Raw genomic sequence first — 17,035 nt, forward strand, 5'->3', positions numbered from 1 at the left:
ACTTATTTACTCTCTAGTCAAGGATTATGTGTGTCAGCTTCCCACACATCTTGCACCAGCAGGGCTAGTGACATTTAAAGAGGCCTTTACGTGTCTGTGTCACTGTGCTACAAACATCTTGGTGAGTGTGTCTTGTTTGCTGACTGTAGTCATGCAGGTGATGGTACTGTGGCCCTGGGGTTGGAGAGCTCCAAGAGAGGACAGAAGGGGCCCTACCAGGCTGGCAGGGCCACACAGGCTGATAGTGACAGAGGAGGTTGCAAGATGTCAATTCGTACTGCAGTCAGGCCACCTGGATCAGTCACATGTGCCAATTGGCATGACAGTTGGCTAAGTGAAGTCATTTCAGGGTCTACACGGTAGAGTACAGTCTCAAGTCTGGATGACAGATAAGTTACAATAGCTTTACTGATACAACACACTGGGTGTAAGATAGTGTATATGTGTCAGCTCTTCTGCCCATGCAATGGCCTGTATGAGGTTAGTTTTAATATTATTTCTAACTTACAGATGGAGAAACCCCAGGACCAGAAGGTTAAGCACTACAAAAGATTTAAAACTGTCCCAGGGTCGAGTTTCCCCTGCTAACATTTGTGCTGCTCAGGCCAAGAATACAAATGGAGGTTTATATAATGCATGTCTAAATATTTGTAAGTTCTGAAACCAGCCAACAGAATAAAATATGCCTGTCATCCTAATGGGCAAATATACCTCTATAACTACAGTAGCTGACTGGAACTTGCAATTTTCAACTCTTTGGAGTTCCAGAACTGGTGGGTCAAGGAGAGGGGTCTCTGGATCATCTTATTCATATACCTTCCTTTCCACATCTCTTCAACTGTGAAGGATATTTCATATGTACATATGAGCACCCTAGTCCATACATCTAAGCCCCAACACCCCATTGCAAATGACCACCCCTTGGGAATAAAGGTTGCATACACCAATGCCATGGTCCCTTTCCTCTAGGGAGGATAGATTCAAAGCTGAGGACCACCCATGACCCTGGAAACTGACATTCTTGAAGTCCTTTGGGCAAAGATATGGAGACCTGGTATATTAGTTTAGTTACTTTGTAACTAAATTCCTAACAGAAACAACGTAGAGATGAAAAAGTTTTATTTTAGTTCACAAATAAAGAGAAGGGAAGGTGGAGCATCCCAGTTCATGGGGTAAGATTATGTGGGAGAGGCAGTTCACGTCATGGTGAACCACCAGGAAGCAGAAAGCAAAGAAGAAACCGGGGGCAGTCATAGCCTTCTAAGACCTCGAGTGGTCCACTTCCTCCGGCCTCCTAAAGGTTCCACAGCCTCTCAAAGTAGTTCCATTAGCTGGAGAGCCAGTGCTCAAAACAGAATCTATAGGTGACACAGAAGATTCAAGCCAGAGCACCCAGAGGCTTGGAATATAATCTGAGATGAGAAGCTTGGGGTTCAGATAGGCACATCTTCATGGATCCTGTAGTTAAGGGAAACACGTGGAAGAAAGCAGAGAAACCGTCTCTATGGAGTTTCTCCAAGCCCTGAGCAGGGCCCCTCTTGTCTGTGTCAGAGATGACAATGGTAGACCATATAGAGAGTGGCACAACTGGTGCATGAACCCAGGCTTTTGGGATCCAGAGCCTAGGGGATAAATGCCCTATGCTCTTATCTCTCAAGTCCCAAATACAGATCTTAGAGGTAGATATGAGTCACTGAAAGCCCACAGTGTTAGATAAGGAAAGAGCAGCACAATTTTAAAATTGTCTAATGGAACTGCTGCCCACTGTCACTCCTGCTCCAAGGTCCAGGAAGATCAAGAAACTTTCTTGAGATGGAGGGGGCAGCTCCGTCTACAGGTTTGTAGTACATGACCTGATGTTGAACCCGTGGTTCCCACTCCCATCTGTGTGTCATGCCGCAGAAGCCCTAGGTGGTGTCAATGCATTCCAATTAGCTTCTGAATCATATTTGTTGTCTTAAAATATTTATATCCAGTCACCTCCCACCTGTCAGAATAGAATTTTAGCCTCTTCTACTGCTTCTTGCTGTTGCAAACCCACCCGAGCACTCTTGTCACTTGAGTCGTCCATGGCACGAGGTACTGCTGCCACCGAGTGTGATATTGTGTCCTAATCAGATATAAGCAGATGCGTAGGGCCATGACCCAGGGCACCAAGTCCACACGCTTGGAGTTTATTGCTTCTGACAGCGACACGTGGCTGGCACTATTTGCTGTTCTATTTATACTTTCTGCAGCTCCACACCCCAAAGGCTCTTGGGTAGGCTCCCAGCACACAGCTGCAGAGACACGTTGTACAAAACACCCCGTGTATACTTACCTTTCTTAGTAGGCGAGGGAGGCTAGAGCCTCTTGTGCTGTAGGTCCCACTGATATTCTATACATGGTAATCATCATCTCGTGCTTTTTGGCACACTGGCCACATACTACTTTTGGAAAGAACAGTTATGTTTTTGTTTTCTCTTTTTTCCCCTTTTTGTTTATGTTTATGTGTGTGTGTATATCTGTATGGTATGTGTATACGTTTGTGCGTGTACATGTGTGCCCATGCATATGGAGGCCAAAAGTCCAGAGGTTGATGTTGAGTGTCTTCCACTATGACGCTCCACCTCATCTTTTTCTGAGACAGCGTCTCTCATTGAACCCAGGGCTCACCAACTGCCTAAACTCTCCGGCCAGCAAGCTCCAGGGATCCTCCCGACTCCACAAAATCCCCTCAGCACTAGGATTCCAGATACACACAACGTGATCCCGGGGGTCTGGACTCAGGTGTCATGCTTGTGTAGCAGGCATATTACCAACGGAGTCATCTCCCAGCCTTTGTTATTTCGGTTTTATAAATTACTTTAATTGTACAAATTTCTGAGATGCGGCACGATTTGATACCTGCATGTAACATAAAGACTGATTTGGGTAGTGAACATCTCCATTTCTTTGCATGTATTTAAATTTTTGACTAACATGTAACCTTGTACATGTTGACATGCATAGTTCAGTGCAAAGATATAATCCAGGTATGTGCATGATCAAAGCAGAGAAATTGAACTTGCCATCTCCTTCTTATTGCTTTATGTCTAGAGCTTTCAGCCTTCACTTCTAGTTTTTCTAATATGTGGTGGGTCTTTGGGAACTGGAATCCCTCTGTACAGTTATTAGATGGTCAGCACTGGACTAGAGTATGGATGGAAAAACAGTACAGGATCTGTGTCTACTTTCAGCCGTTCAGTTCCCCTCCCTTGCAAAATGCTGTTGCCAAAGGAAATCTAGTAAAGAGAAAGGCTTCCCTCAGCACCCACTGTGCCCGCAGTGCAGTTGGAACTTGACCTTTAATCAGCATTGCTTCCTTAGTCCTTCAACATACGGAAAGCAACTGCCAAGGTGTAACATGCAGTAGACGTGCAATTCACGAGAGAAGATGGAGCGTGTGTAAACGCCAAAAAAGGAAAACAAAGCTTGGAGGAATATAGTGACTGCTCGAACTCACCCACAGGTCAACTTCAGTGCTGGACTCGAACCTCAGTCTCCTGACTTCTACCTCAAGAGTACTGTGCATTCTCAAAGAGCAGACATCCCTGCCCACTAACAGCCTCATTGCAAGAAAATTATGTAGGTAGGATAAGAATCACATACTTGGATCATACTTTTTCTCCTTGGGGGGCTCAATGGACTGCTTTGGATCCTAGGCAATATACTCTCCCAATACCCCCACAAAGATGTCTCCTCCTCTCCAAATACTGCATCAACCATTGGGTGATCATATATACTTAAATATCACATCCAATAAAATTTCAGCAGGATATAAATGATTGTCTTCCTCCTGTCCCTCATCTCCTCTAGACAGCTGGCCTCAGAAACTCTCACCATGCCCCAGGAAGGTAAGGAGGTAAGGGAAGCTCTCCTTGAGATGTAGTAGAGGGTCAGGAAATGAAGTCAAACCTATGATGCTGCTTCCTAGCTGCATGATCTTGGGGAAGCCATTTGACCTTCAGACTTTCAACTTCCCCATCTGTTACACAGTGAACGCCATTGCAAGGATGTAATCATAGGTATTATCTAGGCCCAAATAATACCTGTTAATTTTAGGTTCTACTGCCATTTGCTGTTAGCTGTAGACTCCCTTTGGGCAGTTCACTTCTCACTGTAAGCCCTTGATGACCAGAGGCCAAGTACCACATTGGATTGAAAAAACCATGAGTTCTAACCCCGCCATTCACAATAGTCATGACAATGCAATAAGATTTTGCCAAAATGCTTTTCCATCCATCCCTAGTTTACTGCAGACCATCTAATAAAAGATGATTCCTGCTTTACTGTAAAGACACAGGTTCAGGAAGGATAGAGGACAGGCCCAAGGTCACGTAGCTATGGAGTGCTAGAGCCATGTCTTGCCTGAGTCTGTAGGATTTTAAAGAGACACGATGGCTTTCTCTTCCCCACACCTCAGTCACGTGAGGCTGAGGCTGTGCTGAGGCTGCTTTGTGCCAGCAGTCTGCTCAGGGAGGTTGGAGTTGGGCTTGACATCTCACTTTTTACATTTTCCTTCCATTTTAATAAATAATATGTCACAATTCGAGCAAGCCAGCCGAATAATAATTTGTCAAGCCCAGAGCCCGACTTAGCTTGCTCCCACACTTATCTTCCTCCTCCCCCCAGTCCAGTCTTCACACATCCCGCCAAGCTCCAGATATTTCTGCTTGGATGCTGTCACCACTCCCTGAGAAGTGGCAAACAGTAAACTCGGTGTCTTTCTCCCGAAGTTTTCCACATAGCCTATTGTGATCAGCTGTACAGCCCAGGGTGGGGATAGAGGAAGGTGATGGCTTTGAAAGACCCCTCCGAGATGTCTCAGAAGGTAGGCTTCCCATATTCTGCCTCCCAAATCTTAGCACTGGCCCCCTTTGGCAGTGGTCTTGATTTTTTAGTTTGGGGGGGGGCATTGGGAGGATGACTCATTTTGTAAAGCACTTATTTTGCAGACTCAAGAACCTGAATTTATCCCCAGAACTCATGTACTAATGCCATGTGTGGTGGTGTGTACTTGTAATGCCAGCACTGGGGAGGCAGAAGCAAAAGGATGCCCGGGGCTTGCTAGTCAGCCCAGTCAATCTGCCATGAGAGACCCTGGCCTGTCTCAAAGGGAAGGCAGCATTCCTAAGAATGATACCCGAAGTTGTCCTCCAGTCTCCACATAGACACACATGCTCATACACCCACATATGGATATGCATGAATAGGCACAGATGCACACGTGTGCACACATTAAAATGCATATGGTACACACCCTGTTGCACTTACATACATGCAGGCAAAACACTCATACACATAAAATATAAACAAACAAAATACATATAGAAGTGCACAGGTTCTGTATTTTCCTACTTAACTGTCATCATGAGTTAGAAAGCAATTTGTATTTTTTTGTGTCCGTTACTTAAATGGAGACACTGAGGCAAAAGCAACATGCTGGGAAAATGCAAGCAAGGAAGAATGCAGAGAGCAACGGTGGCCAGGTCCTAAGTGTGATGGCTAATCTGGATCAGAAACTTGATGGGACGGACAGAAGCCTAGGGGATTAGAAAAGCCTACTTCTTGGAATATCTGTGAGGACATCTCTAGAGAGGATTAATTAAGAGAACAGGCCCCACTCTGAGTGTGGGTGGCACCATCCAATAGGCTGGGGGCCCAGAAGGCTCCCTGTCTCTCTGTCTCTAACTATCCCTCTCTCTCTCCCTCCCTCTCTCCATCCCTGTTTACCACAAGGTGAGTTGTCTTGCTCTACCACATTCCCACCACCATGACATCCTGCCTTACCTCAGGCCTAGAAACATGGAGCCAACTGTTTAGACTGAAATCATGAAACCCTTCCTCAGGTATTTTGTCACTGCAGCAACAAAATGACATAGTAAATATGGCATTAGAAATAAACTTGAAGAGCTCGGAAGATAGCTTATTCGGTAAAGTGCTTGTTGTGCAAACATGAGAACCTGACTTCAATCTCCAGCACCCATATAAAAAGTCAAGCACAGTGGTACACACCTGTAATCCTAGCACTGGGGAGGCAGAGATAGGGAGATCCCTGGGGCTCGCTGTCCAGCCATTCTTGTCAAATCGATGAGCTCCAGGTTTGTTGAGAGACCCTGTCTCAAAAAATCTAAGGTCGGGAGTGAGTGAGAAAGACACCAACATTGATACTTGGCCTCTACATACATGTGTACACACACACACACATGAGGATGTATACACACACACACACAAAACCTTGAAAGATGAGGAGGCTTTCAGTAAACAGGGAAGTGAAAGCAAAAATTCCAGATGTATATAACAGAGTGATCAGAAGTCAGGAGGTTTGGGAAGTGTGTCACTTGAGATCAGTGGACAACTGGGCAACTGACACATAGAGCTGCAAGAGGAGGCAGCAGCAGGTGGATGTAAATGGAGAGGCCGCGGCTCCGGTGGGTCTCGGGTGCACACTCCAGTCACCAAGATATTTAGTGCATGGTGTCAGGGTGGGCTCTGAAGAAGATGCTGAAACAAAGATTCATGTGAAAGTGGTTACTAGAAATCACTCCCAGAAATAACCCTTCATCAGCTGGAACCTGGAAGATGGCCAGGCCATGAATGCAGCCAAGCAGAGTCCCAGAGGAAATTTCACAGTCTCCTAGGGACATTCTAGAAATAGGCTAGACCGTGGCACTCCCAAGTGTGGTCCCAGTCAGCAGTATCGGCAGCTACTCAAGATTTTGTCAGGGACACAGTCTCTACTCCAGGCCAGACTTGGAATCAGAAGCTGTGTTATATCTTATAAGAATGGTAAGGAATCACTGTGAGGCTGGGGAGACAGCTCAGTTAAAGCACTTGCCACACAGGTGTGAGGACCAGAGTTCCGATCCCCAGAACCCATGTAAGTGTCAGATGGGAGTGGCAGCCTGCTTGGAAATCTGGAACAGGGGATCCCAGGAGCAAGCTGGCTAGGCTAGCTGTATGGGTGAGCTCTGGGTTCAACTGAGAGACCTGGCCTCAAAGAATAAGGTGGAGAGCAATCAAGAAAGACCAGGCATCACACAGTCACACACACACATACACACACACACACACACACACACACACACACACACACACACACACACCACAGACACATACATCTGAGGGAAAAAAAGATTTAATATTTTTGAGAGAGAGAGAGATCGATCGCCATGAGCAATGAGCAGGCTTACATGCTGCACCTGTCAGTCACTGGTTAGGGCTGCGTTTTGGGACCTCTGCATTCCCAGGTTCCTCAGCTTTCGTGTGGTGGGTGCAGATTCCAGGCAGAGGTAGGTACAGATTCTTTCCAAAAAAAAAGCTTAGCTGTTGGGAAGAAAAGCACACCTGACCTGGAGCCAAGTGTGGGAATTGCTTAGGAGGAAGGGAGGAATCTGATCTAAGACCTGGGGACATCCACCTCTCAAAATCATGTTGTGGGGAGGGGAGTGTTGTTTCATTATTTAGTATTTCTTGATACTTGCCAGGTATTAACAAAAGATCTAAGTAGAGTTAAGTGGGATTTTTTTCTCTTTAAAAGAATAGTTAAAATGTCTTTGGAGTTAGAATACTAACATATAAATGATGCCATTAAAGAACTTTCAATGTGAGTTCAGTCAAGTAGGCTCTGTACTTCCCTGAAGCCATGGAGGTGAGCTATTAGGTGATGATGATGGGCCACTGATGGGGCCAATTCAGGAAAAACAAAATCTATGTATGTGGGACACAGATGTTTTTTTCCTCCGTTCAATAAAAAAAGTCTATAAGGAATTCTGTGTAGAGAAAAAGTGTATTTTCTAATAAAAGTGTATCTACTTTATTATCTAAAATGTCAGTTAGAAAATGTGTCAAGCTTTTTAGCCTATAAAATATTAATATCTGGACATTTATGGAAATCAAATAGGCACTTTTCCAGTTGTCTCCCTTGAGATCAGTCACAGACCATGTCACAGAGGAAGTTAAAGTATGAATCTGCTGTGTAATAAAAAAAAAAATCAAAGCCAGGCACGGTGGCACATGCCTTTAATCCCAGCATTCAGGAGGCAGAGAGGCAGATGGGTTTCTGTGAGCTTGAGGCCCCCCTGGTCTACACAGTGAGTTCCAGACCAGCCACAGCTATATAGTGGGACTCTGTCTCAAATACAGAGAGAGAGAGAGAGACAGAGACAGAGAGAGACAGAGAGAAAGAGACAGAGACAGAGTCAACTTTCTTTGGGCATTGGTTAGTTCATGATAATAACTCAATCAGTAGATGCTGGGAGTCCACAGGAGCACAGGAGAGAGATGGAAGAGCAGCCACAGCCCTCATCCTGGGCATCCAGCAGACCCCAGTACAGCAGACAGCCCTTCATGAACGTCATCATTAGTAGCCAAGTGAAGCCCAGGCTCTTAGCCCCATTTACAGATTCATCCCTCATCCTCTAAGCTCCTTTTAAATTTTTAAATTGACACATAATATTTGTACATATTTATGAAATTCAGTATGGCAATTCCATGCAAATATCCAGGGCATAATAACCAAATCAGGGTAATTGCCATTTCCATCTCTTCAAGCATTTATCATTTCTGTATCCAAGCACTTTTAAAAAGTATCATATTTATTATTTTTATTTTTTTATTTTATGTGTATGAGTGTATGGCCTGCATGCAAGTGCACCTATGCTATGCAACGCCTGTGGAGGTCAGAAGAGGGTGTTGGGTCCCCTGGAGTTGGAGTTGCTGATGGTCTTTAGCCATTATATAGTTACTGGGAACTGAACCTAGGGGTCTTCTGCAAGAGCAGCCAGTGCTCTTAACCACTGAGCCATCTCTCCAGATTCTCAAGCCCTTCTTTAAGACATAAAATAATGTATGATTTCTGTCTATGAAGTGTCTTCAATCAGTGGAAGAAAAGAGGGGAACAACGGGGTGGGGGATGGAAGGAAAGAGAAAAAAATGTAATTCATGCTGTAGTGAAAAGTCACTTCTTAGTGTTAAATCACTATAGTGGACCTGGGGTTTAATTCCCCATAATCTACACACACCTCTCTTCTACTAAGTAACAGTATAGTAAAGACTTGATTAATGGAAGGCTTAGGAAATGTAGGTATCATAATTCTGGCCAATGATATATGAGGAGAGATTTGCTAAAGAATATGCCCCACCATCCCATGGGGGCCTGGCCTTTGAAGAAGCCAGCACAGTGCACAGCAGACTACATCCTTGATCATAATGCCCACCCCTCTCGTTCTTCTCTTCAGCTCCTCCTCATCTACCTCCTCCCTCCCCACCTTCTTCCTTCAGCATTGTATGGTCTTACTGAAGCATGATCACATACAATCGTAGGAACAAATTGGTAGGTCTGAAGAGTCTTGAAAAATACACACACCTGTGAACTCACATAATCCACACAGCTGAAGAAGTAAACATCTCCCCGACCTCCCTTTGTAACTCACTCCTCCTTCCTTTACTTCCTTAGCTAGGAAACCACAGATCTGGTTCCTGTCATCACAGATTAGTTTGAATTTTCTAGACTCTTATACAAATCATGTCATGTGCTCCTTGTTTCTCTGACTTCTTTGACCTGGTGTAACAGTGTTTTGACATTGTTGTAGAAATCAATAGCAAGCTCATCTATTGTTGCGTAGCTTTTCTAGTGTACAGTATATATGCAACTTTGTGACTTTTTAAAATAAATCCTTTTTGAACTGCTAATGGGCATATGTGGGCTGTTTGCAGTTTAGGGCTCTGTGTACAAGTCTGCATGAACATACACTATTTCTCTAGAGTAAACACATAGGAAAGGAATGGGTAGATATACACTTATCTTTTAAAGAAATTACCAAACTGTTAGCTAAAGTGGTGGGCCATTTTGCATGTCTACCAGCATATGTCAGATTCTCGTGGCTGTCCATCTTGTCTAACTCTTGGGATGATTTGTCCTTTTCATGTTAGCCTTTATTAAGAGTGTCTAGTAGAGCAAAAATCTCATTTTGATTTCAATGTGTATGTGTGTGTGACTGCATGAGTTTATTGCACCATGTAGATGCAGGTGCCTGAGGGGGCCAGAAGAGGGCTTCAGATTCCCTGGAACTGAAGTTACAGGCAGCTGTGACTTGCCTGATGTTGGTGCTGGTCCTCTGCAAGAGCAGCAACTCTTAACTGTTGAGTCATCTTTCTAGCCCCTGCATTTGATTTTAATTTGCCTCTTTTCAAAGACCTGCAAGACTCTCCTTGTAACTTAATTTCATGACTTTCTGTTCCACTGAACTGTATGTCCCTATTTATGCCAACACCATACTCTGAAATACTTTATACTAAATTCTATTATATAGTAAGTCCTTCAATATTGTTCTTTTTCTAATTTTAAAAAATCTTTTATTTGTTATTTTTATTTTATGTGTATTAGTGTATTGCCTGCATGTATGTAAGTGCACCCATGTCATGCAATGCACATGGAAGACAGAAGAGGCCATTGGATCCCCTGGAACTGGAGTTATGGACAGTTGTTAGCTGCCATGTGGGTGCTGGGATTCCAACCTGGGTCTTCTTCAAGAATAGCCAGCGTTCTTAACTGGTTATTAAGTGCTGAACCATCTCTCCAGCTCCTCAAAATTGTTTTGAATCAGTATGTCAGTTTCTATATTTTTAAAATCTTGGGGCTGGGGAGATGACTCAGTCAAGTAGTTTCCACACATGAGTTTGGATCCCCAGCTCCCGTGTAAAAGCCAGGCCTGGCCACAAGCCTCTGTAACACAAGGGCTGGGGAGGCAGAGACAGGTGGGTTCCTGGAGCTCACTGACAGGCCCAAGGGACTTTGAGTCAAAAATTAAGGGTGAAGAATGACTGAGAAAGACACCTGACATCCACTTCTGACCTCCATGTAGGCATCTGTCATCTACCTCTGATCTCCATGTAGGCATCTGAAATCCACCTCTGATCTCCATGTAGGCATCTGAAATCCACCTCTGATCTCCACGTAGGCATATGCATGCACATGCAACAGCACACTCATGTTCACATACATAAAAAGTACACACACACACACACACACACACACACGATACCATATACTAGAAAAAAAATCATGCTGGAGCCTGGTGTGGTGGCATATGCCTATAACCTGAGCACTTGGGAGGCAGAGACAGGAAGATCAGGAGTTCAAGGTCATCCTTCTCCATTACATCGGGAATTTGAGGCAGGCTGAGCTAATGAGTTATGAACCCCTATCTCAAAAACAAAACAAAACAAAATCCTACTGGAATTTTTTTTGTCTTTTTTTCTTTTTGAAGCAGGGTTTCCCTGTAGTCCCAGCTGTCCTGGAACTCACTATGTATACCAGGCTGTCCTTGACCTCACAGAGATTCTCCTGCCTCTGCCTCCCAAATGCTGGGACTACAGGCGTGTGCCACCACGCCCAGCTGGAATTTTTAACTTAGGTTCATTTAATCTATACATCAGTTTGGTGAAAATTAATATGAAAATTAATATGAGATTTGCCATCTATAGCATGTCTCCTCTATATTATTGTAAGTCTTTAATTTCTCTCAGTAATGTTTTATACTTTAGCATACAGCTCCTGTCCATAGCTCATGAAAATTAACCACTGCTTGGTGTTTTTAATATTGTTATAAATATTTTTTAATTTAATTTTCAATTATTTGTAGTTAGTATATTGAAACACTTATTTTTGCATGTTGATTGTGCATCTTACAATTTGTTCAATGCATCTAGTAATTCTGATAGTTTCCTTTTCATTCCTTAGGATTTTCCATGGCCATGATTAGTCTGCAACTTCACTTCTTCCTTTCCAATCTGGATTCCATTTACTTTTCTTCCTTTTCTGTCCTAATTAGGACCTCCACAACCATACTGAGTCACCCGGCACAGACCTTGGCTTGTCCCTGATCTTAAGAGAAAATCATTTACTCTTTGCTGCTGTTTGAAAATGGTTTGTTCTTCCCAAGTGCACATGAACATGAGCCTCAAAGTCTTATGTCAATGGTAGAGAGGGCAGAGAGTTAATATGAATATGGTATTTAGAGGTGAGGTCATTTTAGTCTAGATTAGGAGGGAGCCCCTCACAAATGAGTCCTGGTGGTTTTATTCCAAGAGAGCCAGGAGCTAGGTATGTAGTTCATGGTAGTGCATCTGCTTAGCATGTGCAGGGCTCTGAATTCAATACCCAGCACTAAACAAAAAGTAATGGGGGATGAGACCAGGCACACAGACATGTACCATATTTCCACCACTATATAATGCAGTCCAGAGGAGCTCTTACCAGGGCCTGAACCATACTGTTCAGATCTTATACCTCCAGAGTCATGATCCAAAACCTCTTTTCTTTATAAAGTCGACGTTTCTAGTAGTTTAATGAATGGCTGACAAATATACTCTTCTGTCATTAAGTATCATTTAAGTCTTCAGTGTCCTCACTGATTTTCAGTCTGCATATTGCATATATTACAGAGAGTGTTGACATCCTTATCATAGGATGTGTCTATTTTCACCTTTCAGTGCCATCAGTTATTTTTTCATGTTTCTTGAGACACTGCTATAGGTGTATGAATGTTTCTTGTCCCTGGGCACCTTTGATGAGCTGATCCCTTTATCACCAAGGGACTGACTCTTTGTACCTGGTAATAGCCTTTGCTCTAAAGCCCATTTTCTCTAGTGTTCATAAAGCTATTACAGCCTTCTCTTGATGGGGGCCCAAGAGAGTTACCTTTTTATATCCTTCAGCTTTAGTCTTTGTCTTATTTTATTTTATTTTTATTGCATCCATTGTTTAATTAGGTTTGTGGTGAGAAATTTAGAACAGCAACTTGTCGGAGTAAAAAATCCATTTGTTACAGCAAATTGGTCCCATGTAGCCCTGGAGTCACAGAATCACTTTGATCTTTGGTGAAATTTGGGGGTCTGCAGCTTTCTGATCAGTCTCGGCTGCTGTGGAATCTCATATTTCTCTTGCCCTGTGTGGAAGATCTCACCCTCCTGGTGTCTGGGGTTCCTTAGTTGTTGCTTCTTGAAGTAAGCATCTATAAGATATCTTGGAGTTTTTATGATGCAGGTATCATTTGGGGGAGGGGGGCAGGCGAAGGCAAAATTCTAATGCATTCTATGCAGAGGGACTTGTTGAAGCCATTGCCCAGCTGCTTCAGGATGACCACTCTTTGCTCCTGTGACTCCTGATGGGGTGACCAAGATGGTGCAGGATGCTGGAGCTCAGCTTTCTCACGTGCTGGCTGAGGGGCTTTTGTCATGGCTCAGCAGCTTTCTCAGCCCGTCTTGAGTAGGAGAAGAGCTAGGCATTTTGTAAAGCTTAACCACCTGGGTACCACCATTCTGGTCACCACCAACTTATTTAATGACAGTGGCAGGTACCATCTCCTCTTTTACTTTTTTACCTTGGATTTAGCAGCTGGTAACTTCCTCTTGCACAGGCCTTTCTGGAATTCATAGCAGATTGGGAGTAGTCTGCCAGTTCCTCTCACCAGGACAGGGTTTAGGCTGCATCGGTGCTTCTCCATCTTTGGCATTTTGGCCTCAGGGTCATCCTTCTCAGCCATGCCTCCCACAAGGGCAGTGACCTTTCTGGCTATAGGTTTCTTCTCTGCATACAGTTTCTTAGCTTTCACCATCCAACTTGCAAGATGGAGAAGGCTAATCTTCTCTAAAGTCAGGCTTCTCGGGGACAGCGTATCCTTTGATCTTGTCCTTTTTACCCAGTCTAACACTCTCTGCCTTGAATTTGGATGTTAAGGCCATTTTTTATCTAGTGTGATTGCTGATATGTTTGATTTTGATTGTTTGCCCATCTGATTTTTGTTCCCTCTTCCATTTACTCCTCTTTCTTTATTTTAGGTTGTTTATTTATGTTCTATGTTTTTTCTTCAATACAGGGTCTCATTATTTGGTCTAGGCTGGTCTTGAATTTTCACTTTCTCTCACCTCAGGCTCCCAAGAGCTAAAACCACAGACATGCACTATCAGATCCTTTTAATTAGTTTTTATTATTCCATTCTATATCCTTTTGTTGGTGTGTGTGTGTGTGTGTGTGTGTGTGTGTGTGTGTGTGTGCGCCTGCAGAGGCCAGAAGAGGCTGTTGGATCCCTTGGATCTAGAGTTATGGAGGCTGTGCATGCACATGTTTATATAGGAGAATGTGAGACCAGAGATTGATGTCAGATATCTTCCTCAATTCTTCTCCACCTTATTTTTTATTTTAATCTTTCTGAGGAAGGGTCTGTTTATAGCCTCAGCTGGCCTAGAATTTGCTACGCAGACCAAGCTGGCCTCCATCTTACAGAAATCCACCTGCCTCTGCCACCCAAGTGCTTGGGATTAAAGGTATATATCACCAGACCTGGCTTCTCCACCTTATTTTTTGAGACAGTCTCTCACTGAACCTGGAGCTCAATGACAGGGCTAGGCTATGGCCAGCAAGTCCCAGGATCCTTCTGTCTTTGCTTCTCCCGTGTTGAGATTCTTATTACTATTATTATCTAGCCACCACACCTGGCTATTACAGCTACATCTAGGGATTGGATTCATATCCTCATGCTTGGGCCACAGCGTGTTACAGGCTAAACCATCTCCCCAGCCTCCATGATGGCTTCTTAATGCTATCTCTTTGCAATGTCTTTAGTGATTGTTCTAGAGCTGGATTTCTTAGTCGAGGCACAATTGGTATCTGAACTAGGTGATTCTTTGCTGTGGAGAACTGTCCCGTACACCTTAGGATGCTTAACAGTAACCCTGGCCTCCTCCCACAAAGTGCCAGCCGCACTTCCCGCCCCCCGCCACTCCCCATTGTGACAAATGCTCTTAGAACCACAGTTGTAGGACTTTTTTGTTTTGTTTATTGAAGATCAAATCCAGGCTTTGTACATGCTAGATAAGTGCTCTGCTGCTGAGCCCCACATACAAGGCTTATAGATTTATCACACTATATCCAAACAGATATATCACTTTGTGTATGCAGGGGTGTCCAGTTTTCTGACATGGCCATATAATGTTGTCATCTGAAAACATGCTGAACTGCATTCATAGCTCCTCTGGGATGCACTAGGCCCATGGGATGCAGGTTGGACATTCCTGGACAGTATAAGAAGCTTCCTATTCTCATGTACATATAGGCAGCACTAAGTGGACTCAATGGGTAAAATAAGAGAGATATATAGAGAAAGAGAAAAAGAGATAGGGAGAGAACATGAAGTTGGAAGGGTGAGTGGTAGGGAGATAGGGGAAAAATTAGAAGGGTGGGAACGTTGGAGGGGTGGATTTGATCAAAACACATTATACACATTATGATTCACAATACAAAAGGTAAAAAAGATTATTCCTATCTCTTCTGCTCCAGCTCACTGTTTTGTCTGATGTTTGTTTGTTCATTTTTGTGGTGCTGGGGATCAAACCCAGGTCCTTGTGTATGCAAGGCAAGCACCCACCACTGAACTATATCCTTAACCCCCACTCTTATTTTTGTGATGCATTTTACTTCTCCATATGCTGTAAACCCCACTGCACATTATTGGTTTTGCTTCTTAAACATAATCTCTTCAAGAGATTTTAAGAATAAGAAAAAAGTATATCTGCTCCATGTTCTTTATATAAATTCAAGTTTCCCTCTGGAATCAATAGATTTTCTGCTTAAAGGATTTATTTGAACATTTCATGAGGGAGCTGTCCTCGGATGATGATTTCTGTCATTTGTATGTTTGAAAAAAGTCTTTACTTCACCTTTGCTTTTGAGATCTGTTCACTGGGTGGAGGATTCTAGGTTAATCGTTTCTTTTAGTTCTTTAAAGCTATTTCTTCGCTGTCTTATGACAGGCATTATTTCCGAGGCGGCTGCTTTCATCGCTCCCTTTGTCCTGCCGAAGGCCACATGTCTTCCCCTCTGACTTCATTTAAGGCTTTTTTCCCCATTCAGTACCTTTCAACAATTGATTTTATGCAATATGATATAAGTCTCTACATACATCTTAGCTTTTCAGTTGATTGATTTGTGTGCATCCATAGGTTAATCATGTCCATCAAATTTTGAAAAATCCCTGTCATTACTTCTTTAAGTTAGAACACCATTGACATGAATCTTTGGTCGCTTGATTCTGTCCCACGGCTCACTGGATAGTTTTCTATCACTCTGCCTTCAAGGGCACTGATCTTTTCTTCTGAGATGTCTAAACCACTGATAATTCCACCCAAAATATTATCTCGCCTGAGACATTTTTCATCTCTAAAATGTTGCTTTGGGTCTTTTGTGTGTTTCCCCTGTCAGTACTCTCTCTATTTTCCACTAACTTCTTGAATAATTAATTTGTAGCAGCTGCTTTAATAATCTTGTCTATTAATCAGATTATATATGTACCTCATGTCTGAGTCTGCTTCCAGTGATCATAGCTCTCGATTTCTTTTGGGTGCCTGATAATTTTTGGTTGGAGGTCAGGCATTGTGAATTTTCTGGAAAGCAGTTAAGTTACTTAGAAACATTACAAATGGTGCTGGCATTTTCAAGGATCAGCAAACTATATTCAGCAGATCAAATCCCACCAGATTTGATTCTATAAATGAAGTATAAATGGAATACTGTCACCTGCCACACCCCCTCATTTGCATAAGGTCATCAGCTGCTTTTGCATGACAATGGCAAACCTCACAGCCCATAAAGCCTAAAATGTTCACTGGCCCTTTACAGAAAATACTTGCCAACCCCTACTTCAGAGACTTATCTTTAAGTCTTGTTAGATGACTCCAGAGCAGCCCTAGCTGTGACAAGTTTGTTCCCATGACTGAAATGATCCATTCTGAGGATGCCTAGAGTGTCTGTCACAAAGCTGCTGTACTCTGGCAAATAGTAGCACACAGGGTTTCCAGCCCCTGTGATATCCAGGGAATTATCCTGACCACATTATTCTTTCCCAAGCCTTTGAGTTATCTGAGGCACCTGTCTGATCAGTGAAAGGAAAGAGACCTCCTAAGTGCCACAAGTGTATATTCTCTTCTCTTTTTTCTTTTCTCTCCTCTCCTCTCT

The 17,035-nt window shown here is 43.3% G+C and overlaps 1 protein-coding gene across 3 annotated transcripts in view; it reads left to right on the forward strand.

Moving 5' to 3' along the window:
* The window catches only part of Asic2 (acid sensing ion channel subunit 2), a 1,226,389-nt gene that overhangs the window by 1,035,901 nt on the left and 173,453 nt on the right, over window positions 1-17,035 (forward strand). The window lies entirely within an intron of this gene.

This window comes from Nannospalax galili, unplaced genomic scaffold (assembly GCF_000622305.1).
Source record: "Nannospalax galili isolate Female #2095 unplaced genomic scaffold, S.galili_v1.0 scaffold363, whole genome shotgun sequence".
Lineage (NCBI taxonomy): Eukaryota > Metazoa > Chordata > Mammalia > Rodentia > Spalacidae > Nannospalax > Nannospalax galili.